This window comes from Leucoraja erinacea, chromosome 26 (genome assembly GCF_028641065.1).
Source record: "Leucoraja erinacea ecotype New England chromosome 26, Leri_hhj_1, whole genome shotgun sequence".
Taxonomy (NCBI): Eukaryota; Metazoa; Chordata; class Chondrichthyes; order Rajiformes; family Rajidae; genus Leucoraja; species Leucoraja erinaceus.
The window spans coordinates 26,682,095-26,695,624 of NC_073402.1; the positions used below are offsets into that span (position 1 = coordinate 26,682,095).

The 13,530-nt window shown below is 45.7% G+C and overlaps 1 protein-coding gene across 2 annotated transcripts in view; it reads left to right on the plus strand.

The window, feature by feature from the left end:
* The first annotated feature begins 201 nt into the window (after positions 1–201).
* pkib (protein kinase (cAMP-dependent, catalytic) inhibitor beta) overlaps positions 202–13,530 on the plus strand; it is an 83,723-nt gene continuing 70,394 nt past the window's right edge. Inside the window, exon 1 of one of the 2 annotated variants that reach the window (XM_055656498.1) lies at positions 202–810. The gene's annotated coding sequence lies outside the window, so the exon portion shown is untranslated. Of the gene's footprint in view, positions 811–907; positions 1,444–13,530 lie in introns of those variants that run through there. The other variant, XM_055656499.1, reaches the window with a different exon arrangement.

Genomic DNA, 13,530 nt, shown 5'->3' on the forward strand with positions numbered 1-13,530 from the left:
GGGGAGAAGAGGGGGGGGGAGAGAGGGGGGGGGGGGAAGAAGAGGGGGGGGGGGGGGGGGGGGGGGGAAGAAGGGGGGAGAGAGAGAAGAAGAGGGGGGGGGGGGGGGAGCAACTGCAACGAATCCCAGTCCAGGGGTCTATAGGAAGCAACCATAGTGAAAACCTGAAGTCTCCATTTAAAAAAAAATCTCAACTTTCGACAAAGAGACGGGGAAGAGGAATGTTGAGAGAAGGCTGGTTTTGTGTACACACACGCACTCACAAGAGTGCACTGCCAACGCGTGGCTTTTGTTACTTGCAAGGAGTTGTGTGCAAAGACCCTACAGCAAGCTATATGATCTTTGGTTGTGTGTGTGAGAGGTGGCGAGTTCCGCTCATTGTGTTGGGTTTTGCAAAGACCATCGAGCATTGTCGTGGAACTCGCCACATCTTGCAGACAGCAGGGGTGGCGACGGGCTAATCGCACCCCACCGCGTCTGAGCAGGAGAAGGGGCCGCTTTCCCCTCCCTCTTCCCATCCACCGTCGTCGGCCCCCGGTAGTGCTCCACGCCTGGCTTCCACGAAATGTAACCTTCTGCTGAAATTGCAACCTACTCGCTGGAGAGCCACCACACAGACGGTTAAGCCGCTGCCTTGGTACCCGCTACACACCGAGTCAGGAGTGAAACCTTGCCGAGGATGACGCGCAGTAGTCGTGTGAATTGGAAGGAGATTCCTGCCTGCTCTCCAGTTCTCTAATTTAACCCTCTCCCTATATACCTTTCCAGGTCAAAAACCGATTCTCCGCCTCCTTCCCCAACCTCACTCCGGTAAGCGAAGTCAACGACATATGTGTCTTTTTTGTTCATCATTTGATACTAAACTTGTTTTTGTTTTTTATTTAAAAATTGCATACAGGGTTAAAATAATATCAGGATTTCAGAATTTAGCAACAGCGTTTGTTCCCCAACTATTTTCGCCCCCTTGGCTTTAACAGTGGAGATTTGGTTCCTTCAGCGAGACTGGGTTATTTCAGGCGAAATTGGTGTCAATTGCACGGATCCTGCACGGAGTCGTCCTGTTCCGATTAATTTAGCAACAGAGAGTTGCAATTAAGTGTCCGTGGGCCAACTGTTACCAGGCAGAATGATTGTTGAGAAGTGCTTGTAGAAAATACGGGCGTGGAGATTTTTTTTTCCCCTTCTCTCTATCTCTCTCTCGCAAAAGGGAGTCGAGCCGGGAGGAATTTAAAGGACATCCAAATTTTCCTCGTGTTTGTGTCCAAATCCTCCTTCCTCTCCAAATACACTTCGGTCGGGCGTCCAAGGAAAACCGACCCCATTAATATTCTGAGCTCCAATGGAATCGTTAGTTGCTACACGATAATCGCTAAGATTTTTTTTATTTTTTAATCATGCGATAGGCTTTTCCCGGAGAGGACGCTGAGAGTGGTGTCTTGAATGGTAAGTCGGAGGATTTACTTGGCGTTAGAATGTAATAATTCCGGGGTGTTTGGACTAATTTGTCTCCCTTTTTTTTGGACTGAGTTTTTGTAATGTTTTTCCCCGGTGCTCTCCAGCTACGCAATTTTAAATGAACAATTTTGAGAGACATTTAAAAAATTTTTTTTTTAAATCTCCCTTTGGCTTCTCTCAGCTCTCAGCCCCCACCCCGCCGTTGAAAAAGAAATCCTGATTTTAATTGCCATTAATTAGCCGGGTATTGTTTGACCTCGCCACTGTTTATAGGAGCTGATGCATGTTAATTTATTCCCTGTCTCCAGCTGCCTTGAATCACAATTTTTGAACAAGGCTGGGTGGTGGTCATCTTGGGAATTTCCTGACAGCTGACAGAATAGTCAGTAACACATACATTCCCTTTTCAAGAAAAGTCGAAATGTTGTTTCGTCTTGGCAAATGTCCCCCTTCCCCTCTTCCCCTCTTGAAGCAGGCGTGAATGGAGACTGTATGAATGTGTATGAATCTCCGTCGATAGCGCCTTTAAAATGAATATTATCTGCGGCCATTTGACCTGCGGTGACCACGGTCGCGACGGCGGTTGAAAGATAGGACATTTAATACAGCCCTCTTTCAGGGATATTTTGATAGAGGTGATTGCAATGTCGAGTTCTTCACAGTAATAATGGAACCAAACCACTATGCCCAGATGTAAATGTGTAATTGTACCTTGAGACCTTGTGTATGTGGGAAGTTTCAAGTATGTTGTATGTTCCCCAGAGTAGGGGGAATCGAGAACTAGAGGACATGGGTTTAACATGAGAAGGGCAAGATTTATTGAGAACTAGACCAAGTGCAGACCCGTTGGGTCCTGCTCCCCCAATGGTGTGATCCCCCAACCCAATATTCCACCATGCACCCGTCTCCTCCAACAGCACTGAACCCGTTCCCAAATGTAAGATTCCATCCAGCACTCCCCTGCCTCCCTCAGCAGTGGATTGAAAATAAATTCCAATTGCACCTCCCTGCCTGCTGCAGCAGTTCCAATTGCAATACCAATTGGCCCTCCTCCTCCTGTTGAAGCACTTGCTGTGATATCCCATTGAGGTGAAAAGTTCAGAGTGTTCCTGTCTTGCAACTTTGTTTTGAAGTGTGTTGGAAGCTGATAGGAAGGAGCAGCGAATCAAAAGGAAGAAAGGCAGCCGGACGGACGGCAGGCAGGCAGCCCACAGACTTTTATATAATGATAGATAGATAGATAAATAGATAGATAGATAGATAGAAGATAGATATAAGAGAGGTAACTTTATCCTTTACACAAAGGGGTGGTGGGTGTATGGAACGAGCCGCCAGAGGAGGTAGTTGGGTCAGCTACTGTCAAAACATTTAAGAGACATTTGGACAGGTACATGGATGGGACGGATTTAGAGGGATAGGGGCCAAGTGTGGGCAGTTGGGATAAGTGTAGATGGGGCATGTTGGTCGGTATGGGCAGGTTGGGCTGAAGGGCCTGTTTCCACGCTGTATGACTCTCTATGAAAATAAATACAGAATACTGTCCATGCTGTAACTCTGAAAGAAATAAAACCAAAAGTACTGGAAATACTCAACAGGTCAGGCAGCATCTAGTGAGAGAAACAGTTGATTTCAAGTAGCTGATCTTCCATCACAATGGCCACATAGAAATTGCATGCACATTTGATCCATATGATTCATTTGACCTGCATTGGACACGAGTAATATGATTCTGATGAAAGGTTATCCATCTAAATCTTTCTCCACACATGCTGCCTGAATTGCAGGGTATTTCAGGTGTCAAGTCAAGAGTGTTTAATTGCTGTAGGAAGGAACTGCATGTGCTGGTTTAAACCAAAGATAGACAAAAAAAGCTGGAGCAACTCAGCAGGACAGGCAACATCTCTGGATAGAAGGAATGGGTGACGTTTCGGGTCGAGACCCTTCTGCCGGTCCCGCTGAGTTACTCCAGCATTTTGTGTCTATCCAGTGTTTAATTGTCACCTGTACTGGCAACTGAACAGTAATGTTTTTATTAGCTGCAGCTTCAGAGGCCCAATAAAGCAATAATGCACAAATAAATTTGCAATCATTAATAATGCAACAAAATCAATAATCAGTAATACCAGGTAACCAGACCATAATAGTGCAGAACTGGTATCCATCGTGCAACCAAAGCGAAGGCCAAAGTCGATCACAATTGCTGGGTTACTGTGGTGTCATGTTCAAGAGCCATGAAGAAGCTGTTCCTGAACCTGGATGTCTCAGATCTGAAGATAGACGCAAAATGCTGGAGTAACTCAGTGGGTCAGTTCTCATCCGTAGAGAAGAAGAATAGCTGATGTTTTGGGTCGGGGCCCTTCATCAGATCTGAGGCTTCTGGCTTCTTCCTGATGATAGGACTGAAATGAGAGCGTGATATTGGTCTCTGATGACTTTGGGCTAACTTTTTGTGGCAGTGCCTCCTGTAGATGCCGTCATTGGTGTTGAGGTCAGTACCTGTGAAGGACCAGCAAGTATCTACCACTTTCTGCAGCCTCCTAGATGCCTGGGCATTGGAGTTACTGTTCCAGGTGGTGATGCAACCAGTCAGTATGCCTCTCCAGTCAATGATGGGCCATTATGGGCTTCACCTTTCCTTGGTCATCTGTGGCCGGCCCTGCTTGGTTCTGGCCTTTTCTTACCTCCAGTTCCCTCCCCTCCATTTTCAGTCTGAGGAAGGGCCTCGTCCCAAAACATCACCCATTTTGATTTCTCCAGAGATGCTGCCTGACCCGCTGAGTGAATCCAGCACTTTGTACCTGGCTCTCTGCAGCAGTCTGATTGGTGACACATCAGATCTCAGCTGCCTCTGTTATTTTGTATACAATATAGTTCGAATTCGGTTTTGCTGATGAATATTTTGGTTGTGGTATCAGTCCTGTATCGGGAATTCTCTACTAAAACGTGGGTGGGGAATGAGGGAAAAGCTTGCTTGAAAGGGAATTTCCATCTCACATTCCTTGTACTTTTGTGGTCACTGTTTATCCCTTCCAAACTTCAAGTTTGCTTAAGTCTGAAGAAGGGTTTCGGCCCGAAACGTTGCCTATTTCCTTCGCTCCATAGATGCTGCTGCACCCGCTGAGTTTCTCCAGCTTTTTTGTGTACCTTCAAGCTTGCTGTTGTGCCCTCCTCTTCCTTTATCCCGACTGATAATAACATCTAGAGACGCAAGAAACTGCAGCTGCTGGGGTCTTGTGCAAAACGCAACTAGCTGGAGAAACTCAGCAGGTCAAGCAGCATCTGGGGAGGGAATGGACGGGTGGCGTTTGGGTCGGGACCCTTCTTCGGACTGGTCCTTCCTCCTTCAACCTGACGAAGGGGGTCCCTCACCAAAAAGTAGACACAAGGAACTGCTGACATGTGCAGATGCTGGAATTTTGCATGGAATAGGGAGAAGGCAGGCATGGGTTATTGATTGGGGATGATCACAATGAATGGCGGTGCTGGCTCGAAGGGCCGAATGGCCTCCTCTTGCACCTATTTTCTAGGTTTCTATGTAACACAAGGTGTTGCAGTAACTCAGTAGGTCAGGCAGCATCTCTGGAGACATGGATAGGTGACGTTTGGGTCGGTACCCTTCTTAAGATTGAAGAAGATAGGATCAGTCAGAAGTGTCTCACCCCGAAATGTCACCTAGCCATGTCCTCCAGAGATACTACCTGACCCTTTGAGTTCTTCTAGTAGTTCCGTTTTGTTAAAAAAATAGGCACAAAATGCTGGAGTATCTTTGTGGGACAAGTAGCATATCTGGAGAGAAGGAATGGGTTGTGTTTTGGGTCAAAACCCTTCTTCAGACTTTCTTTAAACTTGCGTTTTGTTAATGTATTTTTTTTCTTGTTTCCAACACCTAGTTCTTGTGCGTGACCACAGCTTTCGTTTCTTGGCTCCTGCAATAGTTGGGCTTTTAAAATGAAAGCCTGGCTCTGCCAACTGTTGCTTATCTTTTTCTTCCGTTTTCAATCTTCTTTTCTTGCACTGTGGGACTTCAAATAAAAATAGGTGATCTGCATCCATCCTTGGCACCAATCCTGTAACCCACAACCACATGTCAATTGTAATTGTCACACAATCCTGCCTGATGTTTATCGATGATGGTCTGATAAGATGATTATTATCACCTGGTTGGTGAGTCGCCTCCAACATCATTTCCCCCACCTGCATCCTTAGTTGCATTTATTTATGTGGAGAAGGCAGGAGAATGGGGTTAGGAGGGAGAGATAGATCAGCCACGATTCAGTGGCGGAGTAGACTTGATGGGCCGAATGGCCTAATTCTGCTCCTAAAACATGATCTTATGATCTAAATGGGTTTCAGAACAGAATTGTGTCATAATAATATATTAGATAATATAACTAAATAGTTTCTCAGATCTACATTCACATCCACGTTAACGGGACGGAGGTGGAACGTGTTTCTAGCTTCAGGTTCCTGGGAGTCAACATCTCCGATGACCTCTCTTGGACCCACAATACCTCTACTCTGATCAAGAAGGACTCATCAGCGTCTCTTCTTCCTGAGGAGACTGAAGAAGGGCCATCTGTCTCCTCAGATCCTGGTGAACTTCTCCCGCGGCACCGTCGAGAGCATCCTTACTAACTGCATCACAGTATGGTCTGGCAACTGCTCTGTCTCCGACTGGAAGGCATTGCAGAGGGTGGTGAAAATTGCCCAACGCATCACCGGTTCCTCGCTCCCCTCCATTGAGTCTGTCCAAAGCAAGCGCTGTCAGCGGAGGGCGCTCAGCATCGCCAAGGACTGCTCTCACCCCAACCATGGACTGTTTACCCTCCTACCATCCGGGAGGCGCTACAGGTCTCTCCGTTGCCGAACCAGCAGGTCAAGGAACAGGCTCTTTCCGGCGGCTGTCACTCTCCTCAACAACTTACCTCGGTGTCTGCCAATCACCCCCCCCCCCCCCCGGACACTTATTATTATTTATTCAAATCATTTGCTATGTTGCTCTTCAAGGGAGATGCTAAATGCATTTTGTTGTCTCTGTACTGTACACTGACAATGACAATTAAATTGAATCTGAATCTAACTCTAAATTGTAAAAAAGTGCCTTCATTTTGATGCCCTGAAATCTCTCTCTTTAGCAAACCCTTTTTAATTTGCTCGTATAGCCTTTCAACCCCAGTTTTTGGTAATATTTTCCAATATCTCTTCAATGGAGCTCACTATTATTATTTCTCCACAATGCCGTGGCAGCGCTTTGGAACACTTTGCAACGTTATAAAAATTGCATTTCTAAAGTTAGTTTAACAAAGAAAAAGAACATTTTGAGAGAGATTCATTCATCACTATAATCTGGTTTTCAGGCAAACTTCAAATTGCAGGAAATAACAATTTGCTTCTCTCACTCCTATTAATAGATCTCTGGAAGAGCTATGAAGGAAGCAAAAGGGGATGCTTGTTTTTAATGAGGATATCGTTCTGTGTTTTATCTTCTAGGCAAAATGAAAGTTCTTAGGCACAGCATTGTAAAATTGATCCTTTTTAGTAGGACTATTTTTGAGAATGATGTCCAACGAAGTCATACGGCGTGAAAACAGTCCCTTCAGCCTAACTTGCCCACAACCACCAACATGTCCCATCTACACTAGTCCCATCTGCCTGCATTGGCACATACCCTTCTAAACCTGTCCCATCCACGTACCTGTGTAAATGTTTCTTAAACGTTGTGATAGTACCTGCATCAACCAACTCCTCCGGCGTTTCATTCAATGCACCCACCACCCTTTGTCTGAAAAGGTTACCCCTCAAGTTCCCATTAAATCTTTCCCCCCCCCCCACCTCACCATAAACCGATGTCCTCTGGTTCTCGATTCCCCTACTCTGTGTTTCTACCCGATCTATTCCTCTCATGATTTTGTACACCTCCACTAGATCACTCCTCATCCTCCTGCGCTCCCAAGGAATGGAGTCCTAACCTGTCCAGTAATTGTGTCACTGAGTGTGATCCAGACAAGGCAAGATGGCAGTGGGGGTGCATTATACATTCAGGTATTCTGAGCTCAACTGCATTGGTTGAAGAGTTTCCATTCACGGCTGGGCCAACATTTAAAGTGACTGAGTATACAGAGGAGAAAGGTGGCAGTTTCAATTCCATGCTGCATCCATCATCTCCCGACAGGGTGAAATAGGACAGATGAAAATCTATCTTTGTCGGAGAAGTTGTGGTGACCGTGTTAACTCCTGCCATGCTACATGTTCCCAATGTTGGGGGAGTCCAGAACCAGGGACCATGGTTTAAAGCCCTGTCCCACTGTACGAGTTCATTCAAGAGCTCTCCCGAGTTTAAAAAAAAAAGAAACTCGTGATAAGCACGGTGAATGATCGTAGGGGGTACGTCGGGGCTCGGGGACGTCTCTTAGCGGCTCGTAACGCTAACGGCAGGTACTCGGGAAACGCGGTAAGCTCGGGAAAACTCGTGAAGATTTTTCAACATGTTGAAAAATGTCCACGTGAGCCTCGACTACCTGTGAGCGGCCATTACTGTAAATCTCCGAGTTCGAATCAGGGCACACTCGGGAGAACTCTTGAATGAACTCGTACAGTGGGACAGGGCTTTTAAGAATAAGGGGAAAGCCATTTAGCACAGAGATGAGGAAACACTTTTTCACCCAGAAAGTTGTGACTGGAATTCTCTGCCGCAGAGGAGGCCGGTTCTCTGGATACTTTCAAGAGGGAGCTAGATAGGGCTCTTGAAGATAGTGGAGTTAGGGGATATGGGGGAAAAGGCAGGAACGGGGTACTGATTGTGGATGATCAGCCATAATCACATTGAATGGTGGTGCTGGCACGAAGGGCCGAATGGCCTACTCCTGTACCTATTGTCTATTGTATGTTTTGGTTGCCCAGTTATAGGAAAGATGTTGTTAAGCTGGAGAGAGTGCAGAGAAGATTTACAAGGATGTTGCCAGGATTCGAGGGCTTGAGCTACCAGGGGAGGTTGAGCAGCCTCGGACTTTATTCTTTGGAGAGCAGGAAGATGAGGGATGATCTTATGGAGGTGTATACAATTATGAGATGATTAAATAGGGTAAATCCACAGAGCCATTTACCCAGAGTAGGGGAATCAAGAACCAGAGGGCATAGGTTTAAGGTGAGGGGGATTTAATAGGATACTGAGGGGGCAACATTTTTTTGTTTTGCACCAAGGGTGGTAGGTGTATGGAACAAAATGCCAGAGGAGATCGTTGAGGCAGGTATTGAGACAATGTTTAAAAAAAAACATTTTGACAGGTACATGGATAGGATAGATTTGGATGGGTTGGGCCAAACATGGGCAGGTGGGACTAGAATAGGGCATGTTGGTCGGCAGGGCCAGTTGGGCCGAAGGGCCTGTTTCTGCGCTGTATGACTCATTGCCTTTAGTTCCTGCCTTCGCTATCTTCCAGTGTGAAGAAGGGTTCCGACACCTCCCTCCCCCCTCCCCTCTCCCCCTCTCCCCCCTCCCCCCTCTCCCCCTCTCCCCCTCTCCCCCTCTCCCCCTGATGCCTCCCCCCCTCTCCCCCCCTCTCAAGATCTCCCCCTCACCCCCTCCCCCTATCCCCCTCTCCCCTCATCTATCTCACCTTTCCCCGATTCCCAACAAACCTTTTCCCTGATGCTGTCCTTTATCAAGATCTCCACTGACACTGAATATCCGATCATCTATTATGATTTATGACCAACCGATCATCTATTATGATTTATGACCAACTGAACGTGGAAGATATGCAGTGTTGCGTAATCACCCAGCATACGTTATGTGATACACATGAAGTTGAGCAGACACAAGATGGTCACAAGGAGCAGACACAAAACAACAAAGTGCCTCCTTCTGCTTGTATTTTGTAAACTCACCTTTAGCAGTGGCACCAAATGGGCACCATCATTGGTCAAGTTCGACACAGAATGCCGGAGTAACGCAGCGGGACAGGCAGCGTCTCTGAAGAGAAGGAATGGGTGGCGTTTCAGTTTGAAGAAGGGTCTTGACTAGAAATGCCACCCATTCCTTCTCTCCCAAAGATGCTGCCTGTCCCGCTGAGTTACTCCAGCATTTTTGTGTCTATGGTGTAAACCAGCATCTGCAGTTCCAATTGTGTTCTATGTGATGTGCTCTGTTTGGTTTGTGTGATCAATGGATGGTATGTACCACTTGCACTGCTGCCCAGCCGTGTTTCTTCCCCAATGACTTTGAGAAGGGGTCATCTCGGAACTGAAGACTGAAATAGCTTCAGGCAGGATCGTTTGGTAACTCGGTGACTGGAGGCCTTTGATGATGAGTGAACAAAAACTTGAAAGATTGTTGGATGGCTGTGTTAGGAGATTGAAAACCCTCGCAATTACTTATGTGTGAGAGAGAGAGAGAGAGAAGACGCATGGCATTGTGGCACGGAGGTAGAGTTTCTGCCTTACAGCGCCAGAGACCTCTGGTTCGATCCTGACTACGGGTACCGTTTACACGTTCTCCCTGTGTCCTGAGTGGGTTTTCTCCGGAACTACTTCAACCCAATTGTAATATAATTAGGTTCCCAATATAAACATTATTGTGGAGAACAGCCACTACTTTTTGACAAATAGAAGAGAGATTTGTGACCATATTTTGGTGTTTTTAAAGCATAGAAACAAGGAACATAATTAGTAAGGGTGTCAAGGGTTATGGGGAGAAGGCAGGAGAATGGGGTTGAGAAGGAAAGGTAAATCAGTCATGATTGAATGGTGGATTAGACTTGATGGGCCAAATGGCCTAATTGTGCTCCTATTAATTCTGCTCCTAGAACTGCAGATGCTGGTTAATACACAAAAGGAACTAAAGTGCTGCAGTAACTTGGCAGAACAGGCAGCAACTCTGCTGAGTTAGTCCAGCACTTTGTGACCTATCCATGTTCTCCAGAGATGCTGCCTGACTTGCTGAGTTGCGCTGTGTTCTCTCGTGCTTTTAAAGGTTGTTTTTGCTGTTATAAATAATGTAAGAGAGGTTCTACCAATGTCATTGAAATCTTACTCCAGGATGTAGTTTCTCTTTGCAGCATATATGGAGTTGAATTAAATGAGAATTGAAAGAAAAGATTTCATTTGTAATTCAAAAGAGTTGGAACAATGTGAACATGTGTAAGTTAATTGCTTCAGTTCATAATCAAGGCCCAGTGGAGGTATAGTTGTTTGATTGTGCATCGTTTGCAAAGATTCCCTTTATTTTAAGATATCAACTCCCTGACAATGTGAAATTCTCAAATAGAAAATAACCGAATCTCATGATCTAATAGTTTCAGTTCTTCATTACTGACTGCCTTCATCTGAGAAGGAAGCATCACTATGCCTTTTATTCTGTTTTATAAACTCTGGTGTGGAACATATGGATGCTCAAAAAATAAACTCATTGTGGTTAATATCTCTTCACCTGTAAATGCATTCCTACGGAAACTGATGCCTTTGGGATTCTGGATCTCATTTGGCGTCTGATTTAAAAACTATTTTGGTCCTGAATAAGTCCTCGAAACTTTGACAAATTCCATTTTATCTCTCGTTCATGCAAAACTATTTTCCCTTATTGTTCCTCAAGCATAGAATGGATAGATCTTGCTCTACCGTGGACTTAGTTTATTTTACTAATTATGCTTTTGCACTAATGTCTTGTCTTTCTTACAGAAATGTATGTGTAAAGGATGGATAATTTGTCTTTGTGTGTTTGTCTGAGTATATTACCTGTCATGCTGCTGCAAGCAACATTTTTCATTCTACCTGTACCATGCATGTGACAATATCTCCTTGGCATCAGCTCCACCTACATCAACCAACTCCAACTGATCCAGAACGCAGCCGCCCGACTTATCACCCACACCAAATCCTGGCATCACATCACTCCAGTCCTCAAACAACTTCACTGGCTTCCCATCTCCCACCGGATCACCTACAAAATCCTGGTCCTCACCTACAAAGCCCTCCACCATCTGGCCCCCCCATATCTCACTGACCTCCTCTCCCCCTACCAACCCTCATGGTCCCTCAGATCCACATCAGCCGGTCTCCTCTCCATCCACAAATCCAACCTCCGCAGTTTTGGGGACAGAGCCTTCTCCAGGGCAGCTCCCAGGCTCTGGAACTCCCTCCTCCAACTGATCCACAATTCCGTGTCCCTCACCATCTTCCAGTCCCGTCTCAAGACCCATCTCGTCACCTCTGCCTATCCTTAGCCCCACGTCAGCCTCCCTTTTCATCTGTGCTTGAATTGCCTCATATTATGTTTTGATTTGAATTCTGTCTTTAATTTGTGTACTAGTCATGTCTCTACTATTTATTTCATTCCGCTTACATGTTTTCCTCTACCTTCCTCTACGCTAAATTTTTGTAAGGTGTCCTTGATACTCTTAAAAGGCGCCCATAAATAAAATTATTATTATTATTAATAAACGAACTTTATCTCCTCGCTACGTTCCAATGGTGTTTTGTACCTAGGGATTGTGAGTAGCTTTGGCTCACGGGCAAGACAATTGCTTGACTCTAATTACACAAGTATTATATCACCAGAGGTATGGGAGTAAACCACCTTACCTGCACTTGTCAGCAGTGCAAGCTAGCTTGCAACCTAATGGTGTGAACACTGAACTCTTCAGTTTTAGATAGTTTCTTTCCAGCTGGTATCAGGCAACTCAACCATCGTTCCATCAGCGAGAGAGCACAATCTACCCAACCTTCCTGAGCTACTACCTACCTCACCGGAGGCCCTCGGACTATCTTTGATCAGACTTTACTGGACTTTATTTTTGCACTAAATATTATTCACGTTATTTCCTTTATCATGCATCTATACACTGTAAATGGCTCGATTGTAATCGGGTATTGTCTTTCCGCTGACTGGTTGGTACGCGGCAATTTCCGTTGTCTGGTTAGCACGCAGCAAAAGCTTTTCACTGTACCTCGGTACACGTGACAATAATCTAAACTCTCACCTCTCACATATCCGCCTCCATGCACCACCTGGACTCTCCCCTTCACCCTGCCTCTAGATTCCATCCTCTGGCTTTACAATTCACAACTCTTCAATCAGTTCATCTCACATCTCCTGTTCCAATCTCTGGATTTCACTTGGCGTCAGATAGCACAATGGGCTAAGAGTTCGGCTGGCAACCGGAAGGTAGCCGGTTCAAATCCCGCTTGGAGTGCATACTGTCATTGTGTCCTTGGGCAAGACACTTCACCCACCTTTGCCTGTAATGGAATGTACGGCGGCAGGCGCGGGCACACCGCGACGCCCTGTGTCTCCCTTTCAAGGGAGATGCTAAAAATGCATTTCGTTGTCTCTGTACTGTACACTGACAATGACAATAAATTGAATCATTTCATTTCATTTTTTTTTTTTCAATCTCTGGATTTCACTCCCACCATCTGCCTAGCAAACTACCCTCCCTGCCCCCATTGTCCACCTATGACCTGTGTAAGAAGGAACTGCAGATGCTGGATGACCCCCAAGATAAACACAAAATGCTGGAGTGACTCAGCAGGTCAGGCAGGCAGCATCTCTGGCAAAAAGGAATAGGTGACGTATCAGGATGAAACCATTCTTCAGACTCGAGTGTTAGACTCAAGTTACTCCAACATTTTGTGTCTATCCACCTATTACTTGCCACTCTTTGTCCTGCCTCTCCCCTCTGCCACTTTTCCTCTTTTGTTTCTCTCTTTCCTCCACCCCCCCCCCCCCCCCCCCCACCCCCCCCCCACATTCAGCCGGGGGTCCCAGCCCAAAACGTCACCTACAGTATCCATGTTCTTCAGAAATGCTGCCTAACCGGCTAAGCACTTTGTCCTTTTTGTTTTAAACCAGCATCTGCTTTTCTTTGTTTCTGCAAGGACAGAGGGAGACAAAGAATTCAATTTCTTGGAAAATAATGACATGTTTGTAGAATAGCATGTTACAAACTGAATAGTTGCGAGTCGTGCTGCAGTGAATTGCCACGTATCTCGATTTGCTCGGCACTTTGCACAATTTTTCTGTTAGCCTTTCAAAGTACTTGCAACTTGTTAACAGCTTTTCTATGCTTATCAGCGATT